Consider the following 18628-nt stretch of genomic DNA (forward strand, 5'->3'; position numbering starts at 1 on the left):
ATGTAAGCCTTTAACAAGGAAGCCTTTTTTTGTTGCAAGGAAAGACTAGTAGGTATTTCATTCCCACTGTAGTTTTCACCCTCACACAGGGGGTTTTCACGCAAAATATATGTGTCATTAATGTATACTTTTGCGTGGGACATTGTGTAGTTTTATTACACAATATTTATCATTTCCTTAATAGTTAAAGAGGGAGTAAAAAAATGTGTAAAAAATCTTGGTGCACTAACTGATAGATTTTGTAAAAGTGAGCATATTGATTCACCCCCCTTCCCCACTCTTAGTACTAGGTGGGACCAACACTTTGAACCACTAGGGTAAAATTTGGGACCCCATCCTCATGGTGATTACATTGTTAGCACTTAGATCTAAACACCTTTGCTAGATTTATTTCATGTAGTGGTTTCCTTCAACCTCTGAACTCAAACTACTTATAACCTCCACACCTTATCTCTCTAATCTCCTCTATAACTCTTACACCTTATCTCTTCATTCTCCTCTACTTATAACTCCCCCACCCGTGTATCAGTTTATATCTCCCTTGTGATTGCCAATGAAACTCCTTATGCCTCCTCTTTGTTGTCTGTGTATCACCAAATGCATCCCCTTTCTGTTTGACTCATGAATATTACTCCTTATATTTATTGAGGCTCCTAACTCCTTGCAAAAGACAACAAATTATTTATCCCTCTACTACACACCCTACACAAGTAATTATACATTGATTTCAAAATAACAAACCCTTGATAGTCAAGTGATGTCCAACCAAGCACCTATAAAGCAACAATAATGAACCAACATGGTCAATAGACCAAATTAACGGTTGGTGAGATTTGATCATAAGACTTGTATCAACACGGGCTTGCAACATAACTATTACACCATGGGGTAAACCCATGCCTAAACTTATCTCATTTATCACAACAACATATAAATTAATTCTACACAACTAATTCTTTTTTTTATCTTCTTATTTATTATTTTTAAACCACCAAAAAGATAATCTTAAAATTACAAGGTAAATAAAATCATCACACAATATTCTATTTATTAGTACTTTCCAGAAGGCAATACTATTAAATTGACTAGTTGTCAATTAATTAATTAATCTCCACCGATCACAATAGTTTATTATTATTTATTGTAAAATAAACTATCATTACCAAAAGTTATTGTTTATAATTTTTTATTTATTTAATTTTTAAATCTCATTTATCTCTAATTTGATTCATTTGAACAATTTTATGTTATCGAACCCTTTTTACAGAATACTTCCATCACAAGTTCTATTTTTAGAAAGTTCTAACTTTTTAGTTGCTTTTGTAATACAAATTTCTAATTTTTATGTGTTCTTCACTTGTTTTTCTTTCTAATTTTTATAACTTCTCTTTGTCCATAGGATTTTTTTTTAATCTAAAAACTTTTGAAGGTTTGGTTTTCTTAAAGGCCTATTGTGGTGAGTACATGTAAAACTATTTTGAGAGCTTTTTGATGTGCGACAAAAGTTTCGAGACAAAGGTTAGGATTCCATTTTTCAATTGTCAATATTGAATCATAGTATTATGTATGATTCTTTTTAATTACAGATATTGTATTTGTCATAGGCAATATACTATTGCAATCACCTATTCTTAACTTGTGATTATTATTTTGAATTTCAACCAATTAAATGATAGTATTTTTTATTTGAATTTTCATTTTAATTCTTTCTAATGTTTATGTGTGTGATTTGTAAGTTCTAAAATCACTAAAATTATTTTGCATTAATTTGATTGGAGTCTTATAGGAGCAAATTTCCAGCAAGCACTACGACAATATTTTAGGATGCACATATTTAATAATTTGTAAATACAATAAAGTCATGACTATTAAATTTCTATTTGTACTATCTATTTACGACAAATACAAGCCATTGTTGCTATTTGATTTAAGTTTAGGTAATTACAATTATAAAACAAGAGTTGTGATACAATTGGAGTCCCACCTAATGTAATTATAAATTAAGATTGGAATGAAAAATATTCTTATGACTTTAATAAATGTTCAATGTATATATGTTTGAATTTTAATATCAATAAATTTTACATAATTATTGTATAAAAAAATTTAAAGTTTAGATATATTTTAAATAAATATTTTATAAGTAAATAAAATGTTCATTTTCTAAACTATAATTTTATTATAATTTATAATATATAGACATGTCAATATATTTGTACGTTAAATTGTATAAATATTAAAGTCAAGTTTTATTAAAAAAAAAGTAAAATTTCATATACATTATACTTTGTATATACATATAAAGTGTAATGTAGATTTTTTTTGAAATTTTTTAAAAGAAAAAAAGAAAAAACCACTAGCAAAAATATCACTAGCCAATAAGAAATAAGAAATAATCTTTACAAAATACAAAATAAAAAATAATAAAACATTGCAAATATAAGTTAATATTTTTATAACGCTCTCAAACAAATCTAGAAAATGAGGTGAAAACATAAGTCTCTGCCTATATAGGCGGGACTAATAATCTCTTCACTTTAAAGATAATTAATTTTCAAGTTACAAAATGTTCAAAATTATTTATGAGTATAAAAATTCATAATCATACATTTAATGTGTCTGAGAATGTTTTAATTTGTATTTTTACTATTTTGTTTAAATTTAGCTATTTTTTAGTCTTTTTTTTTATATACATTTTTTTTGGTTCTGTATTTATGCTTACATTTAAAATTACATTTCCTCTTAGCATTGACATTTAAATAAATATCTAACTTTTGTTTTGTATAATCTACTAATTATGTGTATAATAGCTATAGAAATGGTAATTAATACTAATATAATAAACAATTGGCATAGTTTTGAAAATTTATAACATGTAGAAAAAGATTTGTTTATCTTTTAATAATATCAAATAATTTTTAAGATTGGTTCAAATATTTGCAGTCTTATAGGATTGGATCTTATAGGATTGGATTTCCAACAAACATTACCTTATTCTACAATAATATTTTAAGATGCACATATTTAATAATTTCTCAAATACAACAAAATTATGGATCTTATAGGATTGGATTTCCAACAAACATTACCTTATTTTACAATAATATTTTAAGATGCACATATTTAATAATTTCTCAAATACAACAAAATTATGACGATTCAATTTTTATTTGTACTACTCTATTTACGACAAACACAAGCCACTATGTGGTACTTATTATAATAGATTTATTTTACTTATATCTCTCTTTCTATCGTTATATGTTGTAAACAAAATTTCTAATGAGTTAGTAAATCAACTGTCGTTAGTATATTGGTCTTCCTTAACACTTTTGGTTCATGTTTTTTTGGTACTAAACACACTTTATCCATATTTAATATAGGTAGACATTATTTTTTTAAACCATTTTGGTATACCTCAAATCTCAAGGAATAGTCAATGCATTATTCATATTGAAAAAAAATCTTCTTTGTCTAGTAATAGCATCCATTGGCTCGGAGTGTTAAGATTTATTCTTTGCTATTTTTAAATTATAGAACACCTAACTTCAATTTTAAAAAGATTTCATTTATTGTGGTGCTGAAAAGCAAAATGTTACCACTAAAAAATTCTTAACTGTAATTATAGAAATGACATATTTGTTTTGTATTTAACAATATAGAGCTATGAATACAAATCATAATTTTGTTAAAGCAATCTTAATCCCTAATGATATTTTGTCTCCAAAGAAATGAAGTGAATTAAACTAGTAAATCCTTGCCAAAATTAGATTATGATAGAGCATAACATATATTTTAATCGTAAAGAGCTCATCTTAAAAACACAAACGGTATTTTAAAAGTGTACCAAAGGAGTCCCTAATAAATTTTAGGTATCAAATGATAATTTGGGTAGAGTAAACCATAGGATAACAACCTAATTCAATGTGATAACTATTGTGGTCTCCATCATTTTATCTCTTTCTTATATTCCATGAAAAGAGTTAAGACACTACAAGCTATAATGTTTTGTTAAAATGGGTTGCTCCCCATGTGCACAATAATAAGCATGAAAGCTTCATTGAATTCATGCAATCATAGTTAAGCAATCTTGGTGAGTCAAAAACCAATTAATTTTGCATATGCAACGTTAAATGGCTGTGAAACTATTTGAGGCACCAGATTCATCACAAGCGATATTCTCATTCAAGCCTGAAGCAATTGCATATTTAACCTAAATCTGTATATTGAGAAAGTTCAAATCCAAAAAAATAGAAATTTGAAAACCAAAAATTTGAAGCGTATTGACCAATTTAGATTCAAGGCATTCAACTAATGTAAACAAAAAGATAATGGTACCTCCTTCTATATATAGTCCCACGGTTACTTGGAAAGATTGCTACTTGAATTCTTGCAAGTAATTTTCACAAAATTTTGTTTATCTAAGTCAACCATGAATAATAGAATTGTTTATTTAGAAAATACCATAATGAGCACTCTTCCTAAATTGAATACAATAAGGATTTTAAGATTCTAAACATAAAGTATTTTATATATAAATTCAAACATTGTGATCTTTAATATCCAAACGAACTCCCACTATAAGATTAACATGTGTCCCTTCAACCTCCATTAAAGCACACTGGTAAACTTTCATTTAAATTTAGCATTTTTGCTAGTTTTCATGGTATTAAACTTAAAGGGCATCTATATGTCTTTTGGCAGATTCTCTTTTCCATTGGACGCGAGAGACTGGCAATTTTTAACTCAGCTTACATAAGTAGCTCAGTACATCTCATTTGAATATGCTTTAACTTTCATAATTGACATTCATGGCAAATGCACTTCATTAAATTACTTTGGTTTTAAATTGTATTTTGACATTACATTTTTAATTACAATAGATTTTCTATTTGTAATTACACTTGGAAGGGCATGTCTTATTATCAAATATTGTGATTTTTGGAATTACAAATCAAAGTCTTATGTCCTTTTTTTAATCTAATAAATATAATGTAAAAAGAAATTAGTTTATTATTTTTCTTGTATCATTGAAGCATAATTACACATACATGCTCGTGCGAAATAGGTACCTCATATGACTTATTGGTTCATTCTTCATTCTCAAATACATATTATCATAGAATATTACATTTCCAATTGTAGTTAATATCAATTTTGTTAGACATTTAAAATATGTGATATAGTTGATCTGTTGAGACTTACAGAAACAAATTGTACATACTATTGATAATGCCCTAGCCATTGAAAACTTATTTAGACTACAATCTTTTCATTACATTGTAGGAGATTGTCTAATTGATAGTCTTGAAGTTTTTCATCATTTCCATTATACTGCCAATGAAATACAAAATGGATTAATTAATCACACTTTGCAATTAATATCGAACAATGATGCAAATACAATAGAAGCATTTGTGTGTGAGTTACATCATGATATCGTGAATGAAATGCACACTTTAAGGGCCCGTTTGGTCGCAGGCGTAGGAATGGAGAATAGGCATGTAATATTGGGAATAGGAATGGCTATTCCAATAACAAGTATTTTTTGGAATAGGTTTAAGCTCATTTTAGAGGCAAAATGGGAATACGTATTCCTATTCCCTATTCCAAGTGACGAACCAAACAGAAAATGGAAAACGTATTCTAACTTTCTATTCCTATTCCAGCAACCAAACAGGCCCTAAAAGATGTGACTATGTACTTATATAACATAAGATTATCTGCATCAAAAAATCAACCTGAACCAGAGTGTGGCCTTTGGGGTGATACATTTTATATATAATAGGTCTCAAAATGGTTAAACATTTCAATTGCAATATGATCAACAACAACAACAATAAAAAATACTTACATTTCAACATTTAAAAACATACTTACATTATTTTATTCCATGACGAAAGCCCTATTGGCAGACACTATGAGCCATTGGTATGTACTAAAAGTTTCATACCTAAAAATTTTCCATTAACTTTCTTGTTAGGAATTTGCTCAACAGTAGAGGCCTATTGGCAAAAAATTGCTAGTCAAACACAAAGTAAAGGTCCAAAGAAAAGCACAATTGTAACTAACAAATTATGGGGATAACCTCTTCCATTCAATATGTGGTCTAATAAATGGATAATTTGATATATAGTCATTAAGACTATACATTGTACAATCATTTTGCAATGCAAGGAAAGGCAACATGAGACAAGTCAATCAATATATGTACTTTACATACCATTTAAATATGTTATAAACAATTCCATGTGTTGCAAGCTAGCGACAATATTTTATCAACATGTCATTGCCTCAATGTAAATGAAGAATTGAAGGAGGGCATTTCTATTTACAATGGTTGGAAACTATATTTAATATAACTATTAATGTTTTGTCCTCAACAACTAAACAGATTAAACATGTGGTAAAGAATGAAGGACAAAAGAAAAAATATATAATCTAATATCCTTTTAAAAAAACACCACACATATACATTACGAGCCACTCATAAGGACACATAACTAGCAACCATTTGAAAGTGATCATTCCACTTGTACAAGTTCAATGAATAAAAAAAAAGAGAATGATCACAAATAAATGAACTATGTACACATTTGTACACTTATTAATATCAAGGTAGACAATGAAATATTTAAAAGCTTCAAACAACTAAAAAAATTAATACATCATTGTAATAGTGACAAACAAAAAAATTGTTCCAAAAAATAGAAACACTAAGAAAAATCAAACAAAGACATGTATTTGAAAGCAATTCACAACACTCCTCAACACACGTGCAATATTTGTAAAAGATTACAATTTGTAAAACATATACAACCACTCACTGAATAAGAACAAGAAATACATGAAAATAAATAAATAAATAAGAGTTGTACATTCTATTACAAAAGCTTGCATACATTGTAAATAAATGTTACAAAAAGGTGAAACACCACTCTTTACTACGCCTCAATATATAAGATGAAATAGACCAATTAAAATTCTAATATGTATATCAGAACTTGAAGAGAGACTTATATTGCCATTGCATAAATTAGGTAATGAGGACATAAAAGATCTCACTTAGGATTAACTAGTTCCATTATTAATGTCCTAGAAAAACTAGAAACATTGTACAAAAAATGATTCTAAATTCAGTAAACGACATAATACAATCATTGTCACATTAAAGAGAAAACTCCAATACAAAAATCCATATCAAATTGGAATTGTTTATCCAAAACTAATAATGAAAGCATTAAAAAAAAAAATGCAAACACAATTATACAAATAAGAGAATATATCAATAGATATTACCCAGAAAACAAACTTTTGAAAAATAAAAAAAATTGACAAGTCTACATTGGAAAACTAATTTGTTGTCATTAAGAGAAATAGTGAAGACATGAGTGACAATGAAGATTCAAAGAAATCAAATGATACACTTGTACATGGATTTACAAAATCTACATCTATATGTGACTTGCATGATAAAATTATTGAAATAGCACTAGAAGACATAAACCAACCACTTGTAATTTTTAAGGATACATGATGTGACAACCAGTCTTGCTTCTACCCTAGCTTCCTTTAGGGTCTCCTTAGGTCTTTCTCCTAACCTAATAGGGTTTCTAGTTACCCTATTCTCCTTAGGATCCTAATAATGAGGTCCTAAGCCATTTAACTAGTGTATACCAATTAGTAAGAACAACAACTCTCCAACACTACAACCAACCCCAAACACTCAAATGACACCCCAATGGATGAATGGTCATCTAAGAAGTCATTTGGATTCCATTCAAGGTCTACAACCATAATCAAACTTGAAACCCTAATTAAGTTCCAAAAATCATGTAAGATTTCACAAAAATACTTGTAACAAGGCTACAAGCAATTAGCCCTCCTAATGAAGAAAATACCAAATAACTTGCAAAAGTCCTTAACAAGGGGTCAAATAAGCCATTGATCTAGACACCCTTTTCAAAGTACTCAAATATTTTGGTGGTCTAGGATTCTCAACCTATATGTACAATACGACCATAAATTAAGCCTAAAACCAAGGGTTTTAAGGGCTTAACAGGTTGTCTGGTGAAAGGTTTGATTTGCCCTCCATAGAACTCTCACCAATGCCTCCCACTAAAGTTGGGACTTACCCACACCTTCTTTCAGCACACTCCAAGATTTGGTTGAAGTATCTCAAATATTCAACCACTCAAATACCTCTATTGTATACTGTGATCCCTAGCCATGCTTCACTAGCTCGCCTAGGGAATCACCATAAAAATGATTCCTTAGCTTTTCAAGGCCCCTCCTTCACTGTATAGTATGTACAAGGAATCATCTCCCAAATCCCAAGAGGTTGTATAGATCCTGCGATAGGAGAGGGAGTTATGACTCCATCTTGCTCAAACACTTGATGTAGGACAACAGGTATACAAAATCCAAAACAATTTATTCAAGAAAAATCAAAACCTTCCAAAAAAACAAACTAAAATTGTACAAAATTACAAGTAAAAGTCCTCTAACACTTTAAAAAACAAAAATTCTAAATCTAATCCATTAAAGTGCCAAAATACTCAAAAGCATAAAACTATAACTATAAACTTGTTATTCAGTTCGTACACACAAAATTTGCTTAAACTTCCAACCCTGTCAAAAGGTTGAGGATGGCCTTATAAACCCATCCTAACTCCAATCCTAACTATTTTAGACAGTTATTTACTCCTAACTACAAATTTGTTCGAATGCAAAAAAAAGTTGCCAATATTGTCAATAACAACATTGACAATTTTTGAGCATTTTTTACATCTTTGAGTGTTTGACCCTCAAACTTGCTTCAAAGGTTACGAAACCTTTCCAAAAGCATTAAATGGATGCAAAAAATGTAAGAAGGACCTTAAAACACTTATTTGACCATTCTACCCATCTAAACACAAAGATGCTCAATTTAACCTAATTAAGCAACTGTGAGCACATTAGGCCTCATTAGGCTTTCACACCTTAACTCACCTCAACCTAGGATTAGGTTAACCCTATTATTCAGCTAGTGTTGTGGCTAGCACCACTACAAGCCAAAATAACATAGGAGCCCTAGGTCTTCCATGAGCCAACCTAGATGCCCCTCCACCAATACATAGGTGGAAGAGATGAACTTTCCAACTCTCTTTTTTGATGAGCCGTGAGCTTTAGACATAACAAAAATACAAGTATCAAAAAATTGCACAATGAGAGATTTTACATTGTATTTGTGACTTTGCAACTCATACAACAAACCTATTTTTTAAAGCAATACATATATGAATTATAGATAAACTAATTTCAAGTATATCAGTAAGAATACAAAAGGGTTAATTGAAAGGACACACCCTACTCCAAAAAGACATTAAGCACAAACCAAATCTAGTTCAAGAATCTTAAAATTAGATATTGGATACTTGAATTTCAAACATATTCATATCTCTCCAGATTGTCTACAACAAATGGAAAAAACATTTGCAATGATAAGAAAACTAAGTCCTCCAACATTCTTCTTGACATGCTCAAGTGCAGAGCATATATGGCCTCCATTATTATCAATATTGTCCATATTATATAAAAATCATCAGATAAAGAAAAACCTTAAATAAGAACATGACATTGATATTGATTCACTCATTCATAAAGATCCAATCATTTGTACTCATTATTATAGACACAAGATTAACCGTCTCAAACAATTATTACTTGTTGATGAAACAATTAGAGGACATGTCAATGATTTCTTCTTCAACATAGAATTCCAAAATAGAGGTAATCAACATAATCATGTCTTAATATGGGTTAAAGATGCACCTATATATGGAAAATCCACAAACATTGAAATTGAACAATTTGTTGACAACTTCATTATGTGTAACATAGAACCACTAAATGATAGTCTTACTAAGCTACATAAACACTGCCACATAAGAAGTTGTAGGAAACCCAAAAAAGTGCATTGCATGTACAATTTTCCACAACTACCAGTGAGGAAAACACTAATACTTGAACCTATTATATCTTCCAATGAGAAAATGACTAGTAATGCTAGTAAAATAACCGTGATTTTACAACATGAAAACTATGATGAATTTGTTACTTTTAAATTTTTTTTAAGTCAAATTAATGTGAATGAAGGTAAATATTTAAAAGAAATGTAATGAACGATAACTAAAGCCACAATATTCTTCAAAAGAGAACCAACACATATTTGGAATAATATTTTTGGTAAAAAAAAAACCTACATTGTGGGAAGCAAATATCAATGCTCAATTTGTGCTAAATGCATATGTTGTTATAACATATTATTCATCGTATATGACAAAAATTGACAAATCAATGGTAAATGTTTTCAAAAAAATATGAAGAGATAATGAAACAACAAAAATTGGTGCTACGCAAATGATGCATAAACTCATAAATACCATGGTCAACCTACAACAAATGTCTACTCGACTTGTAGTCCATATTATACTATCACTACCATTAAACTCAAGCTTAAGAATATGTGTCTTCATCAACATGTATCTAAAAGAAGAATGCACATTTATTCTCAAGTCTAACACACTATTAAAAAAAATAACCTAATGAATAAAATCAAATTATGTGCAAATCAATTATAGATTATCACATTTCACATCCATTAAAATTAAGATCAATTGTTGTAGACTACAATATATTCAAAGGAAAACTAGTGGTGTAGAATAATATTGCTAACATTAGATTTGTTAAATATAACAAACACATTGATTATGGAAACTATTATAGAGAAAATCTATTACTATATGTCCCATTTTAAACAATTAAAATAAAACAACAAAAGGATTTCAAATAATTCAACATGCATACACTTGTTATGATAAAATAATCACATAAAATGAAGCTAAATATACATACAATTTCAATTCATTGTGGGGAGATTTAGTTGATGAATTTGAATCGATTGAGAAAAATCAAATTATGAGCAACAAACAAATTACCAAAGAAAAGATTACTATCAACGATGTTGAAACTTACAATGTTACTCTAGATTTACAATATTTAGAATTTTTAAAAAAAAAAATGAGATATTGGTTATCAAATTGTACAAAACCCAAAATCCTTCAAAATGCCCAATGTTACAAGATTAGACAAAAACTATATGAAGAACAACAAAAAATTATAAAAGACATTGCAGTTAGAAAAAAGAAAAAGAAAAACCATTTTATTTTGTTCTTAACTGGTGGTGCGAGCACTAGAAAATCATTTACAACAAAAGCAATCTTTCAAATCCTATTACACATTTATAATTCAAATCATGATTTGAACCCCCTAAAGCCAAAATGTCTAGTAATCACTTACATAGGGAATGCGACTTTCAATGTTTTGGGAACAACAATACATTTTGTATTCCTACTTCCCTTTAATAAATCTATGTTCACCCCACTCAGAAATGACACAATGGATTCCTTACAAAAGCATTATAAAAAACTACAAGTATTGCTTATAATCATTGAGGCTTCTCTGTAGGTAGTCAATATTTGTATTTAATTGATAAAAGAATGAGGGAATTCAAGCATTTCCTGACCATGTCTTTTGGAGTTGTTGACATATTTTTTTGCAAAGGCTTTTAACGATCACAACCAATACAAGATAGATTTATTTTTTAAAATCCTATTATCAACAAGGAAAGACTACCATATAATTTTGGATACATAATATAATCTGTTATCAATTACAAACTACTATACGTCAAAAGGACATTCTCTTTATCTATATCCTAGTCAAAATTCAAACTAAATCACAATCTAGTTTCAAAATAGAATATCTTAACAAAACTTGTTGTAGACCACCTGCATTAGATCCAATGTTCCCATTTCTATTTTTCACCCAAGTAAGTTAGTAGATTTTAATGTTACATAAATCTTGCTCATAGTTCCAAGCGAACCAATAACCATTAACCTTATTAATGAAATAGATGAGAACTATAGCAATATAACACAGTATCCAACAAAAATTCTACCAAAACAAATAATATTAAAAACCAATATGCTAGTTGAATTTTATGCTCAAAATTACAACATGAAAGGCAGATTAGTAAATGTGTTGATGGTATTCTCAAAGCATACACAATTTCAAATGGAATAGACATAATTTGGATTCAATTCAATGACCAAAATAGTGAGCAAACTCAATCAAAAGATAAGTAGGAGATAATTTCCACAGCAAGTCAAATTGTGATATTGCTATTAGGATTTAACTATGTGATTTTGAGTCAAACTCATTGACCCATGTTTCATGAGTAGTGATTCAACATTAATCCATCTCTCATGATAATAAATGGAACACTTAGCACTCATTGGATCTAAGTAATGCTCACAAGGGTGAAGCACAAAAACTTCTCGGGAGGTCACCCATCCGAGTACTACTCCAACTTGAGCGCACTTAACTATGAAGTTTCCTCCATGGTTAAACCAAAATCTTGCAACCCCATTTTCAAAACCTTCACCAAGTGTTGTGACTCATGAACCATTCATTAGAAAGTCCCTTAATCTCATCAATTGATAAGTAGGAGATAATTTCCATAGCAAGTCAAGTTGTGATATTGTTATCAGGATTTAACTGTGTGATTTTGAGTCAAACTCATTGACCCATGTTTCATGAGTGGTGATTCAACATGAATCCATCTCTCATAAGAATAAATGGAACACTTAGCACTCATTAGATCTAGGTGATACTCATAGGGGTGAAGCATCAGGACTTCTCAAGAGGTCACCCATCTTAGTACTACTCTAGCCTGAGCACACTTAACTATGAAGTTTCCTCCATGGTTAAACCCAAAGATTGCAACACCATTTGTAAAACCTTCACCAAGTTTTGTGCCTTATGAACCATTAATTAGAAATCCCCTTAAGCTCATCAAATGATAACTAGGAGATAATTTTCACAGCAAGTCAAATTGTGATATTGCTATTAGGATTTAACTGTGTGATTTTGAGTCAAACTCATTGACCCATATTTCATGAGTAGTGATTCAACATGAATCCACCTCTCATGAGAATAAATGGAAAACTTGGTACTAATTGGATCTAGGTGATGCTCACAGGGGTGAAGCATCGGGACTTCTTGGGAGGTCACCCATCCTAATATTGCTCCAACCTAAGTGTGCTTAACTACAGAGTTTCCTCCATGGTTAAACCCAAAGCTTGCAACCCCATTTTTAAAACCTTCATCAAGTGTTGTGCCTTATGAACTATTCATTATAAAGCCCCTTAAGCTCATTAATTGATAAGTATGAGATAATTTCCACAACAAGTCAAATTGTGATATTGCTATCAGTATTTAACTGTGTGACTATGATTTTGAGTCAAACTCATTGACCCATGTTTCATGAGTAGTGATTCAACATGAAACCATCTCTCACGAGAATAAATGGAACACTTAAGCACCCATTGGATCTAGGTGATGCTCACAGGGGTGAAGCATTGAGACTTCTTGGGAGGTCACCCATCCTAATACTACTCCAACCTAAGTGCATTTAACTATGAAGTTTCCTCCATGGTTAAACTCAAAGCTTGCAACCCAATTTGCAAAACCTTCACCAAGTGTTGTGCCTTATGAACCATTCATTAGAAAGCCCCTTAAGCTCATCAATTGATAAGTAGGAGATAATTTCCACAACAAGTCAAATTGTGATATTGCTATTAGGATTTAATTGTGTCATTTTGAGTCAAATTATCCATGTTCCATGAGTAGTGATTCTCCATCTCTCATGAGAATAAATGTAACACTCAGAACTCATTGGATCTAGGTGATGCTCATAGGAGTGAAGCACTGAGACTTCGCGAGAGGTCACCCATCCCAGTGCTACTCCAGCCTTAGCGCACTTAACTATGGAGTTTCCTCCTTGGTTAAACCTAAAGCTTGCAACCCCATTTGCAAAACCTTCACCAAGTGTTGTGACTTATGAACCATTCATTAGAAAGCCCCTTAAGCTCATCAATTGATAAGTACGAGATAATTTCCACAACAAGTCAAATTGTGATATTGATATTAGCATATAATTGTTAGGTTTTGAGTCAAACTCATTGACCCATGTTTCATGAGTAGTGATTTAACATGAATTGATAAAAAAAAGTTTTAACATCTATACACACCAAACATTTGTAAATAATGGGTACCTATTATATGAATAACAAAACCAATATAACAAAAAAAAACCTTCACATGTCAAGGTGTTTAAGAAGTTCCTAGTACAACTACCATATGCAGGAACAATTCGTAGATCATAAGGACTTACACTAGATGGACTTGCATTTGATCCATTCAGAGTAAATTCACATGGATTAGTATATAAAACACTATCATGCATTCAAGATATGCACCCATTATTCTTTATAAATCCACTTACAAGGAAAAATTTCAAAGTGAAGGATAAAACATTAAATGAGATACATTGATTAAACATTAATGCAAAATGGAATCTTTTGAATAATATATAACACAAATTGATATAAAAAATTCAATAATAATTCTATCACTAAACAAAATAAGCTTTACCTCGCGTATTAATGATATTATCAACAATTGTGATTTCTTAGATGCAGACTTAATATGCCTATTTAAGAAACACACACAACTCACAAAATTTATCATGTATCATACTCATGGACTCCTCACTTTAGTTATAAAATAAATAGTCACTATAGACTCCCAAAAATACATGTCTAACAATGTTCAAGTATTGCAACCAAAATTAACCCTTCAATCTTTTCAAATAATCATACTTAACTTATATATATCACCAAATACTAATCTCTACAATCATTAATAGAATTGAAAATGTTCATCAAAATATTTATTTCAACAAAAATATACTTATTGTCGAAGATTCCAATATTGATATGGAACGTAAAAATGCAAAAACCGTTAGACTAAAAATGTAACGCCCCACCAGCGAACCCAAGATAAATTAACCTATAATGCCACTAAGCTTGCTAAACATTTTTTTTTCAAAGATTAAAACAATCAAGAGATATAGAGTGGAAGCAATAACTCACATACATACATAAGCAATACAATAATGGTTACATCTCTCAAGGGTTCCATAATGTTGAATCACACACATACATTTCAATAAGTTTAAATCTGATAAGTAAACAAAGTCCATGTCATAGAATAACCACATGTACAAAAAAATATGAAAGAATATACAAGTACATAAGATGCCACATGGCATAACTAGAATACATAATCATCCTCTATACAAGTCACAAGGTATGAAATGCTAAAAGAATATACATCATGATAAGATACAACATCCCATAGGATCTCAAATAATCAAAGTACAATATACAAGAATATGGCAATAGAATATAATCACAAGAAAAGAAGAATAGAACAAATGCACAAGGTACATCCAACTGTCATATCTCAATGGTATAAGAAACACTACCACCTGACCTTGTGGAACCTAAATGGGTTATTCCCACAATGCTGAAGAGATAATCTCAAGTCCCAAATGGATAACAATCCAAAAGTCATAACAAGAATCTAGGTCAAGGAATCCTTATAGAAATCTATCTCAAAGGTACCAAGTACACAAGTAACATCTAATCCCAAAGGGAACAAAGACATGTAGGAAACCTAATATGCATGTGGGCAAGTGTCATCACATGACTCAACTCTAAGGTTACCCTGGTAGTCTCCATGTACTCTGACCTCCTAATGGCTTAATGCGACATCAATATCCTTTCTTATAGATAAGGCATACTAATGAGACAAGATTACAACCAAGCATCCTCTCTACTCCCATCCTAGCTTGTACTGGCACTCGAGGCATGGGCAAGGTAATTCACTGCCTCTTGTTAATTGATTTAAACCCCAATATTGAATGATATCACTTATTGAAAGAATTTACAATGGGTTGCCCAGACAACCTCTTTAGGGCTCCGACCTCCATTGCAAGCCACTTCCAAGCATACACACAAATAACCTACCCTAAGCTCATAAAGGCATATCTCATAAAATCACAATATTCATGTCAGCCCTATACAAGTGACTGGAAAGCACTGATAGATAACTAAACGAAACCTCATAGGTTACACCGAGAAAATCAAAATATTCACCTCAGTCCTATACAAGCAATTAGAAAGCACCAATAGATAAATGATTGAAAACCTCATAGGTTACACCAAGAAAATCAGAATACATGCACTAACAAAAAAAGAACTTCATCCCATCACAGAAACACGTGAATATAGCACATTGGTTGGGAATGAAATAATCATGACAAAACAACATCACATAACAACATCATAAAACCATCACTTCCCAAGCCTCTGGTAAACAATCTTATTTGGTCAAACTACTAGGTTTCCTCAAAAACTCACCACAAGATAAAACACAAAACCTCAATAGGTATATAAAACAAGTGTAGTTAATCAACCATTTTAATTTTTGTTATAAATTCATAAAAAATGATTATCAATAAAGTTTCAAGTTTTCATTTTCAAAGTTTTCCCAATTGATAAAGGTTTACAAGTTTAGATCAATCAAAATGTATGTTTCATGTGTATAACTTAATGCATCTATGTTTTCCAAATAACTATGTATTTGTTAGGGTCCAATGATAATCCACATGGAAAATAAATTAGTATCTTTAAAACTTTACATAAAGTTTATATATATATATATATATATATTGATTTATTTATTTGAAAGTCCAATTATAAAAATTAAATAATAATTATATTTAATAAATATTAAATTCAAATAATATATGGGCATTTGTCTTCTTCTTCTTTTATCAATAATAGATCGAAGCCAAGATTAATTATTTTTGTGTTATGATTAATTATTCTTATTATTTATTAAGCTCAAGTAGACTCAAACTCAAGACCTCCCACATAAAAGGCTTGCAACTTATCGTTGTATTGTAGGTTCTTGCCTTATGGGCATTTGCCTTTTACCGATAAAACTAAATAAATATTAAATTTAATTTTAATAAAAAAATCCAATTTAATATTATTAAAATATAACTAAAATTAAATTAAATTAAACTTAACTCAATTATATTTCAACTAAATTAAATTCTAAATAATAAACTAAATTTATTTTAAATAATATTTATAATTTAAAACTATATATATATATATATAAATATAAAATAACTAATTATATTAAAAGCCAACCAATAAAAAAAAACTTTACCTTTAAATTTTTAAGCCCGTAGACTCAACTTGTCACGGTAGCTCTACTGACGCAGCAAAAGATTACTACCGATGTCAATCTCTACTACTAGAGACTCTCGTGCAATGCTTTTGAAGGCCCGCCAACAAGCTCAAGGCCATCGTGAGGGAGAGGGAAAAGGGGGGTGGCCTCCGTCCACCATAACTATTATTTTATATTTAAAAAAAATACAAATTTTTTTTAAATACAATTTTATTTTAAATAAAATATCTTCATTTAAATATAAAGATTACCACAGTAATATTTTATTACTATGGTTATATATATATATATATATATATATATATATATATATATAATGCCTTAGATCTAATAGGGGAATTACTAGCAATCGGTCAATTTAACTAAATAAAAATCTTGCTCATTCTTCAAACCCTACCCACAAATCCAATTCTAAATCCAAGCTTTTGATTAAGGGTTCTCAATGAGGGTTTCAAATAGTTTTTTTTTCCCACGGATGTTTCCCAATCAAGAACAATCCATTCTGCAATGAGGGTTTTAGATTCTTTCTACAAGATTTATTGAAATGGAAGAAACGCAAATTTTCCACAGATTTGTTACATTAATATTCTCATTCTTACAAGCATGAAGAAGGCAAAGGATTCTTAAGAAAATTTCAAAAGATTTTAGTTCAAATTCCTACCTCAATCTGATGCTAATAAAACCCGATGAATCCTTGCACCACAAATTTCCTATCTTGTAATCTCATAAAATTGCTCCTCCAAAACATGTGTGTGTAGAAATGAGCTCAAATCTCTTAATAAAGAGTCTAACTCTACCTAGGAGTTCTTGTTTATGAACATGCAAAGGCCTCTCCTTAAATTAAACTTTTATTAGTTTAATTTATTTAATTCCCTTGTGCGCACTTTTTGCCTTTAATTAGAATAAACCTTATTTAAATTATTCCCACTTCATTTTTTATATGAGAAAGATGTTTAAAGAAAAATATATTTATTAATTTAACTAAAAATAATTTTAAGTCCAATATTTAAATGCAACTTCTAAATTTATTATTGTTAAATTAAATAAATATAATTATACCAAATTTAGTCTTTTAAATTAAATTTTTAATTTTAACTCCTTTTATTTAATTAATTAAATATAATAAAAATTATTATTTTTTCATTTAATTAAATCATTTCATTTTCTCTTTGGCTAACTTAATTATACTTGAAAATCACAACATACCCACGACTCAATACGATAAAACTGGACTAAAAAGACAAAGTATGAATCAAACTCAAAGGTTAAAAATCTCGAATTCACGTCACTTTGATAAATTAGGAAAGATAAATAAATCAAATATTTGTCCTTTATCTTAGGACAATTGGCTCGGGCTTAAGTTTTGGACTTGAGAACTATCTCCCCTCTTTCCATTGAGATAATACGATAGGGCACA

This window comes from Cupressus sempervirens, chromosome 6 (genome assembly GCF_028749045.1).
Source record: "Cupressus sempervirens isolate cs-2001-9-10 chromosome 6, ASM2874904v1, whole genome shotgun sequence".
Classification (NCBI taxonomy): Eukaryota; Viridiplantae; Streptophyta; class Pinopsida; order Cupressales; family Cupressaceae; genus Cupressus; species Cupressus sempervirens.